This window comes from Octopus sinensis, linkage group LG20 (genome assembly GCF_006345805.1).
Source record: "Octopus sinensis linkage group LG20, ASM634580v1, whole genome shotgun sequence".
Classification (NCBI taxonomy): domain Eukaryota; kingdom Metazoa; phylum Mollusca; class Cephalopoda; order Octopoda; family Octopodidae; genus Octopus; species Octopus sinensis.
In genome coordinates, this window is record NC_043016.1 from 31,042,697 (window position 1) to 31,057,650 (window position 14,954).

Here is a 14,954-nt window from a genome sequence, read left to right on the forward strand (position 1 = left end):
AATATGGTAAGATCAGATTCGGCAGCAAATTCATTCAACTCACAATATGGGTAGGTGTCACCAGGATCTGACCTCAGCAGTATTCTATATCTCACGATAACTGACTTAATATTGCAGGAAGTTTTGGGCAGGTCTTTACAAAAATTGATATACAGGGAGAGAGTGGGGTCGGGGTGAAACTTCATTTCTTAATCTGCCAAGTAGCTAGAGGAAATGTTTCAATTATATTGGAAGAAGAGTTACCATCCCTCTTCCCACCACCAGAAAAAAAAAAAAGCTAATGTACCAAAAAGGTCGCCTTATATAGTATTTTGGAAGCTGCAACCAATGGGTAATGTAAAAGATGCATAAGGTTCTTGAGTGCTTTGATAAAGAGCCGAAACTTCAAATGTGCTAAATGGATGGGAATAACAATCCTCTTAGTATTCATTCCATAACTTGCTTAAATGACTCACTCAGCATGGTTGATATTTGCTGTAAATTAGTACTTAATTTACAGGAGTGGCTGTGTGGTAAGTAGCTTGCTTACCAACCACATGGTTCCGGGTTCAGTCCCACTGTGTGGCATTTTGGGCAAGTGTCTTCTGCTATAGCCTCGGGCCGACCAATGCCTTGTGGGTGGATTTGGTAGACAGAAAATGAAAGAAGCCTGTCGTATATATGTATATATATATTTATGTATGTGTATATGGTTGTGTGTCTATGTTTGTCCCCCTAGCATTGCTTGACAACCGATGCTGGCGTGTTTACGTCCCCATCACTTAGCGGTTCGGCAAAAGAGACCGATAGAATAAGTACTGGGCTTACAAAGAATAAGTCCCAGGGTCGATTTGCTCGACTAAAGGCGGTGCTCCAGCATGGCCACAGTCAAATGACTGAAACAAGTAAAAGAGTAAAGAGAATAAGGTAATTATAATAGGGAAAAAAATGCATGGAATAAGGTAGAAGAAATTTAACTATTTAGGTGCAGTCTTTGCTGTGTAGGTAAGAAGCTTGCTTCCTAACCATCTGATTTCAGGTTTAGTCCTGCTGCACAAAACCTATAACCCCTGGTCAATCAAAGCCTTGTGGATGGATTTAATAGAGAGAAACTGAAAGAAGTTCATTGTGTGTGTCTTTGTATTATCTTTGTCCCCCACCATGGCTTGACAAATAATGTTGGTTTGTTTACATCCCCATAATTTAGTGGTCCAGCAAGCAAAAAGGACCAATAGGATGAGTGCTAAGTTTAGGAAAAAAAAGACTAAGTACTCGAGCCGATTCATTCTTCTAAACCCTTCATGGTGGTGCCCCCAGCATGACCACAGTCCAATGACTGAAACTAGTAAAAGATAACTATCGCTGATAGTAAAGTGTTCCACTTTCTATGCAAAGGCAGAACATATGGATCACGATGAAGAAAAAAAGTGTAGTGCTGTATGATAGTGAGATATAAATATTGAGGGCAGATAAATGAAAGCCAATGCTTGAAAGAAATAATGCAAGCATAATCCATTAGGTATCTAATATATACCTATAGGCAAGGCAGAACACAACTGGAAAAAGTTGGTAATTGATCATTAAGTATATTGTGGAGGCTTAGTGGTTAGGGTGTTGGACTCGAGATTGTAAGATTGTGGTTTCGATTCCTGGATTGGGTGATGTGTTGTGCTCTTGAGCAAATCATTTCATTTCATGTTGCTCCAGTCCATTCATCTTGGTAAAAATGAGTAATCCTGTGACAGACTGGTGTCCTGTCCAGTGGGGAAATATATGTGCCACAGAAACCAGGAAACTGACCGAAAGTGGAGATGTGTAGCTTAATGGTTATGTTGGACTTGTGATCATAAGATTGTGGTTTCTATTCCTAGAATGGGTGATGTGTTGTGCTCTTGAGTAAAACACTTCATTTTGTGTTGTTGCAGTGTGTTCAGTAGGTAAAAATGAGTAAACCTTGTGATGGACCGGCGCCCCATCCAGGGAGGAATATATACAACTAGCAGTATCGCCCGGCGTTGCTCAGGTTTGTAAGGGAAATTATTATATAAGCATTTTTAGAGATGTAAAGTATAATAGCCATCTCAATATGGCTAACCACAAAGGGGGGGGGGTGTTACTGTAGCTTTTTACGTTCTGAGATTTAATAATAAATTTTTAGAGAGTTACTTCCCTTATATATACCAAAAATGCATTAAAAATGGAAAAAATGATGGTAAATTTTTTTTTAAATCGTTGACTCATTGTAGACGCGCGCTAATACCCAGAAGGGCTCGATATGAATCACGACTATAAGATACCCGGTTTTGGTTAAACTGCACCGCAAAATGTGGGAGTAGTTAGGAATCTAAATCGTAGGAGACAGACACACAACCTCTCTTTTATACATAAAGATGTGGACTAGCTGTAACTAACAGTTTTTATCAGTCAAAGTGTGTGGCAGAAATAACTGTACCGGTATAGATAATGGGTAATGAGAAGACGAAAGTTGTTTTGTGCTCTTACTAGAATCAATGATGGTAGAGGAAGAAATGATGAGTAAAAATTATGGGATGGTGGGCTTCAAAGCTGTAGTTCAACCCTTTAGCATTCAGATTACTCTGTCAAGTGTAATATTTATTTACTCACATTGTTGTGAATCAATCATGTATTATCTCATAGCTCTAAGGTTTCAGTGAAGTGATTGTTTAGTTTTTAGAATGACATTGTAGGGTATGTGTGAGTGGCTGGATCTGGCCAGCTTGAACATAAAACAGGGAGAATATTGCGGCTGGATTTGGCCAGTTTGAATGCTAGAAGCTTAAAAAAGAAGCTTGATATGCTGCATGTCAAAAAAGAGAAAACTGATGTTTAAACACTGAAAATTCTACAAGTATCAACATCTTCAATAAAGGGATTCGGTGCTAGATGGTCATTCATTTGAAGTACCATGCTCATTTTTTTTTCACTTCTTGAGCTTGAAAGAAGAGGCAGTGCCCAAGGCCATTTTTAAACTCTCCAATACTAGTGAGTTTGATGCTATTAATGTTCTATTTAATCTGTGAGAAAGCTGAAATGGAACATGCAGGGCAGACTTAGGGAGGGAGAAGATTCCAAAGTGATGATGTTCTGGAGGGTAAGGAACTGGGTACAGTGGCTGTGTGGTGCTATTATGGAATGACAGCTGGGGAGACAACTGGGTTAGAAGTGTCTGAGTGGAGGGTTTATGAGACCAGCCAGCTTCAGATAACAGTCCATTATAATAGTGATAAGTTTCTTTATTGGCCACACAGGGCTGCACACAGATGAGACAAATTACAAGGTAGAGCTTTTCTTTTTGGGGATGAAAAAAAAAAAGTGGCGTAGGTTTTCGATCAAAAGGGATCATAAAAGGAAATAAAGAAAAAAAGAGGGAAAAAAACGATCAATAGGGATCGTGTATCACAGTGTCATGATGTACGGTGTAAAGGGGGAAGCAGATAAGGTTTATCCGTGGGAAGAAAAGCCTACGAAAAAGACCACGGTAACCTGGGTAACCCTCTGTTTTCAATTTCTGGGTTCATAGGATTATGCTCAAGGTGGCTTCATCATTCATACGTGCCATCCTTGCTACATTCACCCATCTTTTTTTAAAACATTCGCTAGACAAAACTTGCCTCTCTACTCTCACTTTCCTTTTCAAGTGGTACTTGAAGAAGTTGATGAGAGATTGACCATTATAATAGTGATAGAAAAGACTGAGGGGAGGGGAAGAGAACATGCTTGTTAGCTTGAGTGTGTGCATTTGTAACTAAATACTAATCAGTCAAGTTGCCCTCTTTCTCTGAATGCAGTCCAGCATGTCTGTAGCAGCAACACCATTCCAGAAGTTGGATCTGTACTTCTTTGTGGATGTCACTTGAGCCTTGTAACATGTTGAAAACTGTTGTGAGAACTGAAATATTTTCTGACTCTAAAGAGAAGAACCAGTTTAAGGGATGTATTCCTAGCTATGTTAAGGATGTGCTTTCACCAAAAGTCCTTAGTGATAGTAAGGCCTAGCATTTGGAACAACAATGTGGAATCTAGATAGGAGCCACTTTTGTGTTAAGGGTAATATGTAGTGCAGTTGTTTTGGGGTTTTTTTCTCTCTTAAGAGACACCTCAACAAAGCCCTACAGGAGAATGTGCTCAATATCTTTGTTCATGGAGCCAGTGCAGGTTTGGTGTATGGCTGGAAATAGGAATGAAGGATATTTGCATAAGAATGTATATTGTTGAACATGGTGGCAAGCAGGTCATTGAAGTAAAGAACAAAGAGAACAAGGAAAAAAGCCAAACCTTGGGAAACACCAAACATTGAAATTTAGGTAGAAAGTGCTTCATAAATACATCACATGCTGTGATGGTGCAATCTGACTATAAGCTATTGGTCCAAGAGATGAAAGATGGGTGGAGCCATTAGACAGGAAGTTTTGATAAAAACCTGTTGGTCAAGACCTCTTTAAAATATGGAGGTTTTTAAAAGGTCCTGGGTCAACAAGTCTTTGGGATCTGACGGTATGCCATAAAGTTAAACCCCTTCAGGAGCAGGAAACCTAAGATAATCCCATAAACTGGCTTTCTCCATTTTTAATATATACTGCTCTACATCTTAGAGTGTGCTTCTTTCGAATTTATGTTTTTTACAAACGATATATGTATGTGTAAATATATATATATATATACTACAAAATTAGAAAATGGAGAAACATACTTAAATCAATCAAATATCAACCATCAGATGATACCCAATCAATACTTTATTACACCATTACATAACAGTAAAGGCATTATACAAAAAATATATAGTAAATATAATTAGACAATGAAATAGACATATAAAATATAATATATAATTATAACATATCTGACAGCTGTTTCGGCCGTAAGGGCAAGCATGCCTCATTTAACCTATAAGCCATATAAGGCAGGTATAAATGAGACATTAACAAGGATGCCCCACGGCCTCTTCAGAGAATTTAATTTATTATAAGTGTGAAAAAAATATATATATATACTCATTAATACAATAATACAAAATAAACAAAACAAAATATATCAATATTGATATATTTTGTTTTGTTTATTTTGTATTATTGTATTAATGAGTATATATATATATGTGTAGTATTATGAGTGTCTATGCACACGTTTTTATATTTTATATTTTTATATTTATATGTATAAAAAATTTTTTTCACACTTATAATAAATTAAATTCTCTGAAGAGGCCGTGGGGCATCCTTGTTAATGTCTCATTTATACCTGCCTTATATGGCTTATAGGTTAAATGAGGCATGCTTGCCCTTACGGCTGAAACAGCTGTCAGATATGTTATAATTATATATTATATTTTATATTTTATATGTCTATTTCATTGTCTAATTATATTTACTATATATTTTGTATAATGCCTTTACTGTTATGTAATGGTGTAATAAAGTATTGATTGGGTATCATCTGATGGTTGATATTTGATTGATTTACGTATGTTTCTCCATTTTCTAATTTTGTAGTATTAATTCACGGTAATATTTTTACCTTTGCCCACATAATACAGTAGATGAATTAATTGCATGGCAATTTTTAACATTTATGTATTAGTATTGTTGGGTACCTCTCTAGCAGTATATTGGATATATGTTATCCCATGGTGGGTTGAATTTTCAACCCCTATCTCATTTTATATATATATATACACACACACACACACACATACATATATTATCTGTGTGTATGTGTGTGTGTATCTTAGTATCTGTTTTTGTCCACCACCACCACTTGACAACCAGTGTTGGCGTGTGTATGTCCTCATAACTTAGCAGTTTGGCAAAAGAGATTAAAAGAATAAGTAGCAGGGTTAAAAAGTAAGTACCAGTGTCAATTCATTCAGCTAAAATTCTTCAATGCATGGATGTGTGGTAAGAAGTTTGCTTCCCAACCTCATGGTTTCAGGTTCAGTTCCATTGCGTGGCATTTTGTGCAAGTGTCTTCTACTATGATCTCTGGCTGACCAAAAAAGCCTTGTGAGTAGATGTGGTAGACAGAAACTGAAATTAGTGATGTGTGGTTGAACACAGCCATGTTGAAGATGCTCACCCGATTGACACTTGTGTCGTTTCAGCTGAATTGCTTCATTGCATCAGTGCATTTACTGAACATAAAGATTTGCATTAGTCATATGGTTGTTTCCAAGCATTTCATAGTGAATTAGCCCTTCCCAATCCCACCATACACTAATCATTGTCTTGCATGTATGCACCTCTGGTTTGGCTGGAGGTATTATTTGCTTGTTTAGATTTATCCATTCTTTTTTTCCGTTTCATACTGATGCAAAGACACCATCTTTCATCACCTGTAATGATACAGTAAAGAAATCTCCATTTGTGTCCAAGTAGACTGGTGTCGAGAGAGCAAACTGGTGGCCATGGAGGAGTGCCAGAGTTCATCTCTTTCATTCAGAATGTATGGAATCAATGAACTGAGTTTTTTGGACCTGACCCATAGAGTGATGGTGTCAGATTGATGGTATCGTGAGAGCACTTCATCTGTTGTGTCAGTTCCCTATGGATTACGAATAAGCTGGTTCAATCTATCCTCACTTAACTGAACTGGTTGACCAAAAAATGTTGAGTCTGTGAGGTTGAATTCCCCTGCTTGAAGTCTGAAAACTATTTCTGTGCAGTTCTTTCAGTAATGGCACTTTCTCTACACACAGCACAAATGTCTTTTGGCTGCTTTGGCAGATTTAGGATCTTGGTTGAACATGAAGGGAAGCAGATGTCAAAAATGTTCAATTCTTTTTTACTTGGCAGTTTATCATCATATGTCTGGAAAAAAGATAAAGTTTATTCAGATTTCAAAAATGATAAACAGAGTGGCTGTGTGGTAAGTAGCTTGCTTACCAACCACATGGTTCCAGGTTCAGTCCTGTTGCGTGGCACCTTGGGCAAGTGTCTTCTACTATAGCCTCGGGCCTTGTGAGTAGATTTGGTAGATGGAAACTGAAAGAAGCCCATTGTATATATGTATATATATGTGTGTCTGTGTTTGTCCCCACCACCATCGCTTGACAACTGATGCTAGTGTGTTTATGTCCCTGTAACTTAGCGGTTCGGCAAAAGAGACTGATAGAATAAGTACTAGGCTTACAAAGAATAAGTCCTGGGGTCGATTTGCTTGACTAAAGGCGGTGCTCCAGCATGGCCACAGTCAAATGACTGAAACAAGTAAAAGAGTAGAGTAAAAAGAGAGTAGGATCTGTACAAGAAGAATAAAGCTACAATAAATAGCCCATTAAGAGAAAATGTTGCTGGAAAGTCTTGTATTCCATACACCCTTCTCCCTAAATGTAAAATCATGTAGATAAGATCTGTCTTAAATTAGTAGATAAACACTTTCCCCTTCACAAATAGGTTCCATAAAATATTTAATAGACATACTTTAAGAATTTCTTTTAGTTGTGCATTAAGTATAAAGAAATAGTAGCAGGCCTAAAATGTTCATACTGAGGCAAGACCATATGTTCCCTTAACAACCAATGAAACATAGAGACCATCATATATGAGATAGGAGTGATGTCAAAAGACACCAGTGGACAGAGAAACGTAGAAGTACATGAGCATGACAGAAGTCTCTTTCAGAGCCAGATCTAACAAGCATAAATCCTCCTTTAATATCCAGGAAAGGCACGATATTGCAGCCTTGGCTAGGTATGTATGGTTATTGAAAGAAAGCACCATAGATTACATCAAATAGAAAGTGCTTGAGAAGTGCAAACTCTGCTTAAATAGTAATAGGAGGTACAGGCTATGCCTGACTGAGAAAAGAACTATATTGAAGAACTCTCTTCACTCAGATACTTGCCTAAACTGCAAGAGCAAGGTTTTAGACTCAAGCCTACATGAAAGGAAATATCTTATTAGTTACTTGCAAACTCCATCATGGTTATATTCTTTAGGATTTCCACTATCAGTCTTCTCACCACCACAAATGAACAAGCTGAACTTTTTCAATACCATCTGCAGTTTTGATGCTAAACTCTGCTTCATAAAGGTAACATGTAGCTAATCATGATTTCACATGCTATAATAAAGATTTAACAGAATTTTAAAATTGAGTCCAACCTCGGATTTTGCAGTTCTTGCTTATGTATCAATTGCTGAACAATGATACCTAAGCCATCTGAGTGCACAGTCATCTGTTTTCCAGATTGGAATTGACGGACCATGAAGTTTAATAAACTTGAAATTGCTGACATAGTTTATTAACATACTAGACCTTATTTCTGTCAAAATAAAGTCCATGTTACTAAAGCCTTATTCATGCTCAGAGAAGCTGTATGAGATTACTTTTGAACGTCTGATTAAGGGTTTCCAATCTGGTGGAATATGTCACCCACTATTGTCAAGAAATACTGATGACTTATAAGTATGAGGTATTTCATTATGCAACCATAATATACTATAAAGTGTATTAAACATGTTTTATAAGTTAATAATGTGTTCTCCTGTATTAGCAGTGTACTTTTACATTATTTCTTAAGGTTATCTTTACAGATATTCGATAGAAATTATAGCCAGCATTAATTTGTGTTACTATGTTTCATATACAAGATGTCAGAGATTGAAGATGAAAAATGGGTAATGGGCATATATGCATATTTCTGGGCATTTCCCTGCTGCATCAGCACCCATCTAACCCCTTAATCATCCATGAACTCATTGCTTAAATAGCCACTACATATAGCAGTGTATAATTATTGGATATACCAATTTTACATATTAAATGCATTCCTGGAAGCTGATACATGAATACTAATGATTTGTAGGTACATGGTATTTCATTATGCAAATCAAACATTTTTTATAAATCAATAATGTGTTCTGTGTTAGCAGGAAAAGGAAGCGAGGGCACCCAAAGCAGACATGGAGGTGGAGCATTTTGAACAAGCTCAGGACCACCGGCCTGACATAGGAAGCAGCCAAGAAACATGCCAATGACTGCAAAAAGTGGAATACAACTGTTGAGGTCCTACATTATTTCTTAAGGTTATCTCTACAGGTATTCGATAGAAATTATAACCAGAAGTGATTTTTGTTACACAGTTTCGTATCTGAGATGTCAGATATAAACAAACAATGAGATTGAAGATGAAAAGAGGGGTAATGGGCATATATGCATATTTCTGGGCATTTTTTCCCCTTTATCAGCACCCATCTAACCCATTAATCATCCATGAACTCATTGCAGGTGGCATGCAAAAGACACCATTTGAGTGTGGCCGTTGCCAGTACTTCCTGACTGGCCCTTGTGCCGGTGGCATGTAAAAGCACCCACTACACTCACAGAGTGGTTGGCGTTAGGAAGGGCATCTAGCTGTAGAAACTCTGCCAGACAAGATTGGAGTCTGGTGCAGCCATCTGGTTCGCTGGTCCTCAGTCAAATCGTCCAACCCATGCTAGCATGGAAAGCGGACGTTAAATAATGGTGATGATGATGATGATATAGCAGTGTATAGTTATTAGATATACCAATTTACATATTAAATGCATTCCTGGAAGCTGGTACATGAATACTAATGATTTGTAAGTACATGGTATTTCGTTATGCAAATCAAACATTTTTTATTTGTCAACACTGCATTCTCCTGTGTTAGCAGTGTGCTTTTACATTATTTGTTTAGGTTATCTCTACATATATTCAATAGAAATTATTGTCTACACTGATTTTTGTTACTATGTTTCATTTTCTCCAGATCCTGGGTTTATTTCAGCAGTATTGACTTCTCAGCTCAGTTATCATGTTTGTAATGGACTATAAAGTGGCTGGCTGAGATTTTATTTATTCACAAAAAGAAGTTGGGGTGAATAACTATTGTTTCGTATTGTTTATGATACTGGTTAAAAACTGGTCTCAACTGATTGAAACAATCTTGTTGCCATCTGTCTGTAACATTCTTTGCTTCTAAGACTTTTTGTTTTTTACCCTTGTGTTTTTTCATTGTTTCTAACAAATCATATGCTGCCACAAATTAACTTCTCACCATAAACTATAGTAATATCCTTTTTCTGTAAAGACTCAGAACAAGAAGAAACTGCTTTAATGGAAGGTATTTCTGCAGCCCCCTAAAGGTGCACTGGTCAACTGTTGGTCAACTTTTATCAGTAACAACACGCTTAAAAAAAAAATAACACTGTACTACATTCTTTTTCTTCTTCTTAATCCTTTTTGCCCCTTATGGAGCATAGGACCTCAACAGTTGTATTCCACTTTTTGCAGTCATTGGCATGTTTCTTGGCTGCTTCCTATGTCAGGCCGGTGGTCCTGAGCTTGTTCAAAATTCTCCACCTCCATGTCTGCTTTGGGTGCCCTCGCTTCCTTTTCCTCTGTGGGTTCCAGTCAAGTGCTTGTCATGTCACATTTGAGGGTTCTTTCCGCAGTGTGTGTCTGATCCATCTCCATTTCCTTCGTCTAATCTGAACATGTATGGGCTCCTGGTTAGCCCTTTCCCACAGGTTGGTACTTGGCACTCTATCGAACCACTTCAGATGGAGGATCTGCCAGAGACATTTGTTGATGAAGGTCTGGATCTTCTTGTAGTTGTTGCAGGTGGCTCTCCATGTTTCAGAGCCATGCAAAAACACAGATTTTACGTTTGAACTAAATACGCAGAGTTTAGTTCAAGTTGAGATGGCAGCCACTTTATAGTCCATTCTAAACATAACTGAGCTGAGAAGTTAATACCACTGAAATAAATCCAGGATTTGGAGAAAATGAAACATAGTAACATAGATATTTCTAAATGCTAAGAGAGTTCTGAAGGAGTTTGAAGCCCATCTAATTCCTAACATTCTATCAATTTTTTCATCTGTTCATCAAGCTTTATGGCATACTTTCAAATTTCTCTTTGATTCTAAGGAGTACGGTATATCCATAAATGAACACTAATAATAGACACCATGTACTTCAAATATTGTATATGTTACAGACAGCTCCAAGTGATGATTGAAACATTGCCATACAATAATATCAGGATATTTCTAAGGCGGTGATCTGGCAGAAACATTAGCATGCCGGTTGAAATGCTTAGCAGTATTTCACCTTCAAATTCTGCCACGGTCAACTTTGCCTGTCATCCTTTTGGGTTCGATAAATTAAGTACCAGTTTAATACTGAGGTCAATCTAATCAACTGGCCCTCTCCCCCAAAATTTTGGGCCTTGTGCCTAGAGTAGAGAAGAATATCACAATATTTCTGCAACAGTCACTGAGCCACCATAAAGCTTTCTCCCAAAATTATACTAGCACTATCAATGGTAATGCATTTAGATTATCCTGAAGATAATCGTGATCAAACCCATGCTCAGCATAATTAAGTGGTCGCTTATAGCTTCTGCTATGACATCAGGTAATTCTAATAAATCCAGAAATATAAAATGTGGATCTTCTGATTTGTTAGTTTCAGATTTCAAATAGACTATCAAGATTTTTTGCTACTAAGAGTTTATCAGAATGGCTATTTCCCCTTTTATTTTAAGAATGCATTTCCAGACTCCTAATTTCATTTCCTGTGCAACATGGTCAATAACATCCGTTGCACTAACTTTGTGAATTACTGCACCATCCAATTTTTGAAATGGCAACAAATCAAAATGATCTGTGCATGGTTTCTTATTTCTGGCAAGCAAATACACAGTTCTAAATATTTTGCAGGTAGTTGCTTCAGATTTATTTAAGCAATCCATGTCCGTTCCCAGTTGTCATTCTCTGTAGAATTTCGACAGCATTGTTATGTGACTATGTCTTCGAAGGAAGCAAACAATTTTTTTTTTGCTTTTTTTCAAAGATAATAGTTGAACTGATCAGATGCTACTTCTGAAAGAAACTGAAATTGAACTCCATTTTTTAAAAACACATCTACCTTGTGATTTTATTGGGCCTAGATTGGTTGCAATAGAGCATATCGCATATCTGATTATTCTGGAATTATTCATAAATCACATGTAAGCCATTTTTTCCTCATTCTCACATCTCAGTCCAAATTTCAGACCATGCAAACTTAGTTGCATGTTGTCCTGACAATGTCATTTCACAAGAATATGATGCAACAATACAACTAGTCACTTATGGAATTACTTTTACACATTTAAAACCACTTACAGAATCATTTGCACAGGTTATATATCCTTTTGTTTGTTCAGCTCCACTTTTTCTTGTAAAAAACCCCAAAATGATTGTATCTTGCTTGTTTACATTGTTCACTCATTTTGGGGGGAATAATGTTTGGTCAAAGATTCTTTTTCACTTTACTAAACAACCATACTTTTTTTCAAGTTATATAGATGTATTTGTGTGTATGTGTGTGTGTGGATAAATAAATAAATAAAATGATAAACATCGCCCTTTTCAAGCCTAGCCAGGCTCATGGGCCCAGTTTCCCAGTTTCTGTGGCGTATGTGTTCCTCCCAGCTGGACGGGATGCCAGTCCATCATAGCGTTACTCAAGAAACAGGAAGAGAGAGTAAGAGAAAGTTGGGGTGAAAGAGTACAATAGGGGTCACCACCACCCCCTGCCAGAGCCTCGTGGAGCTTTTAGGTGTTTTTGCTCAATAAACACACAACGTCCAGTCTCAGAATCGAAACTGTGATCCTCCGGCTGCGAGTCCACTGCCTTAACAACTGGGCCATTGCGCCTCCATAAATAAATAAATATAACTAACTTATTTCTAGTAGCCATAGGATTTAAACCCATACAAAAAAGACTTGAATACATTTTTAGCCTCAACAGTTATTGAACCAGAAGCACAGTAACTTTTAATAAAAACAGTAACACGTTGCAAAAAACTATTCGATTAAATCTTTATACTCTACCTAGGAACATCATCATCATCATCATTTAACGTCCATTTTCCGTGCTAGCATGGGTTGGATGGTTCAACCGGGGTCTGGGAAGCCAGGAGGCTGCACCAGGCTCCAGTCTGATCTGGCAGTGTTTCTACAGCTGGATGCCCTTCCTAACACCAACCACTCTGTGAGTGAAGTGGGTGCTTTTTATGTGCCACCTTCACAGGTGCCAGAGGAGTCTGGCAATGGCCATTATCAGATACTGCTTTTTACGTGCCACTGGCATGGGTATTACAACTACAATTTCCATTTGATTTTGATTTTGATGTTGATGTATTTGACTCAATAGGTCTCCTCAAGCACAGCAGGTCGCCCTACGATCCAAGGTAAGCACAGCAGGCCATCCTGCAATCCATGAACTCACTTCATTTGTCAGGTCTTCGCAGTCACAGCATATCTCCAGAGGTCTCGGTCTTTCGTCATTGCCTCTGTGAGGCCCAATGTTCGAAGGTCGAACAATAAAACAAAATAACAACCTGCATTATTTTAAACAAGTAAAAAAAAAAAAAGAAATCAAACAGGACAGTGGTAACGAGCAGAGACATTAATGAGAACAAAACCCATAACTGGAAAATTTTCCCTGTCGGTCATTTGCTGGATCTCAAAATGATTTCTTTATCTTAAGGCAGCCGAAGGTGGTGAGCTGGCAGAATTGTTAGCATACCAGACAAAATGCTTGGCAGCATTTCACTCATCTTTATGTTATGAGTTCAAATTCTATCGCAGTTGACTTTGCCTTTCATCCTTTGGGTGGGGTGGGGGATGGCGGGGGGGGGGGGGCAATGAAATAAGTACCAGTTGAACACTGGGGGTCGATTTAAATCTGCTGGGTCTTATGCTGATGCCGATTAGGAATGCATGTCGTTAATGTCTTTAAGTGTTTCATCTTGAAAACTGTGGTCATGCTGGAGCACCACTGCTGTAAAGTTGTGCCATGGGTGAGGATTGAACACATGACGTTTGGACTTCTCGGTTGTTAGCTTTGGATTATGAGACTGATGTGCTGCCTACTGTGCTACCAAAGCAGTGTCCTTCATCTTTTCTCTTTCACTAATTTCATTTATTAGACTGTGGCTATACTGGGACACAACTTTGAAGGGTTTCAGTCAAATTGATTGACCCCCAGTACTTTATTTTTTAAGTCTGGTACTAATTCTATTAGTCTCTTTTGCCGAGTTACAGGGTTGTAAACAAACCGATGCTGGTTGTCAAGCAATGGGTGGGGTGACAAAAACTAAAACAGACTCACACATACACACACACACATATATAACAGACTACCACACAGTTTCCGTGAACCAAATTCTGGAGCTATAGTAGAAGATGCTTGCTCAAGGTTTTGCACATTGGGATTGAACCAAGAACTACATGGTTGCAAAGCAAGCTTTTAACCGTACAGCTATGTATGTATATGGCTGTATGGTCAAGATACTTGCTTCAGAGTCACACAATTTCAGTTTCAGTCCCACTCTTTGGCATCATGTTTTAGCATCTATTATAGTCCTGAACTGCTTTTCGATAAAATTTGGTAAATGGAAATTGTTATCCTGTGTCTATGTATGGTGTGTCAGTGTGTGTGTACACATGTACAAATGTGCAATAATCTTGCTATTCCATGTTTGTCCCTAATTTAGTAAAATGGGTGAGAAAAGTGATAATGTTTACATCCTTTGCTTAACCCTTTTGATACCAACCTGGCTGAAACCGCCTCTGGCTCTGTAGCAGAAATGTTTTGTTTTCATAAATTTTGAATTAAAATCTACCACCAAACCTTAGTCACAATTTGTGTTCCTAACACTAGCTTAATGATAACCAAGTTATTTTACTAAATTCTTTGTTACATTTAAAATTAATTGAAAGAAACCCAGAGCATCTTTACGGTAACGAAAGGGTTAAGGTAAGGGCTTAAAATGCTGTGCTTTAAATGAAAATACCTTTTACTTGAAAAGCAGGTAAGGGTTGGTGACAAGAGGAATGTTTGGCTGTAAAATCTCACCTCAAATAACAACCCCACCTGACTCATACTAATGGGAGACCCCCTTCGGCCATGGAATGACCATGGGATTGCACCTA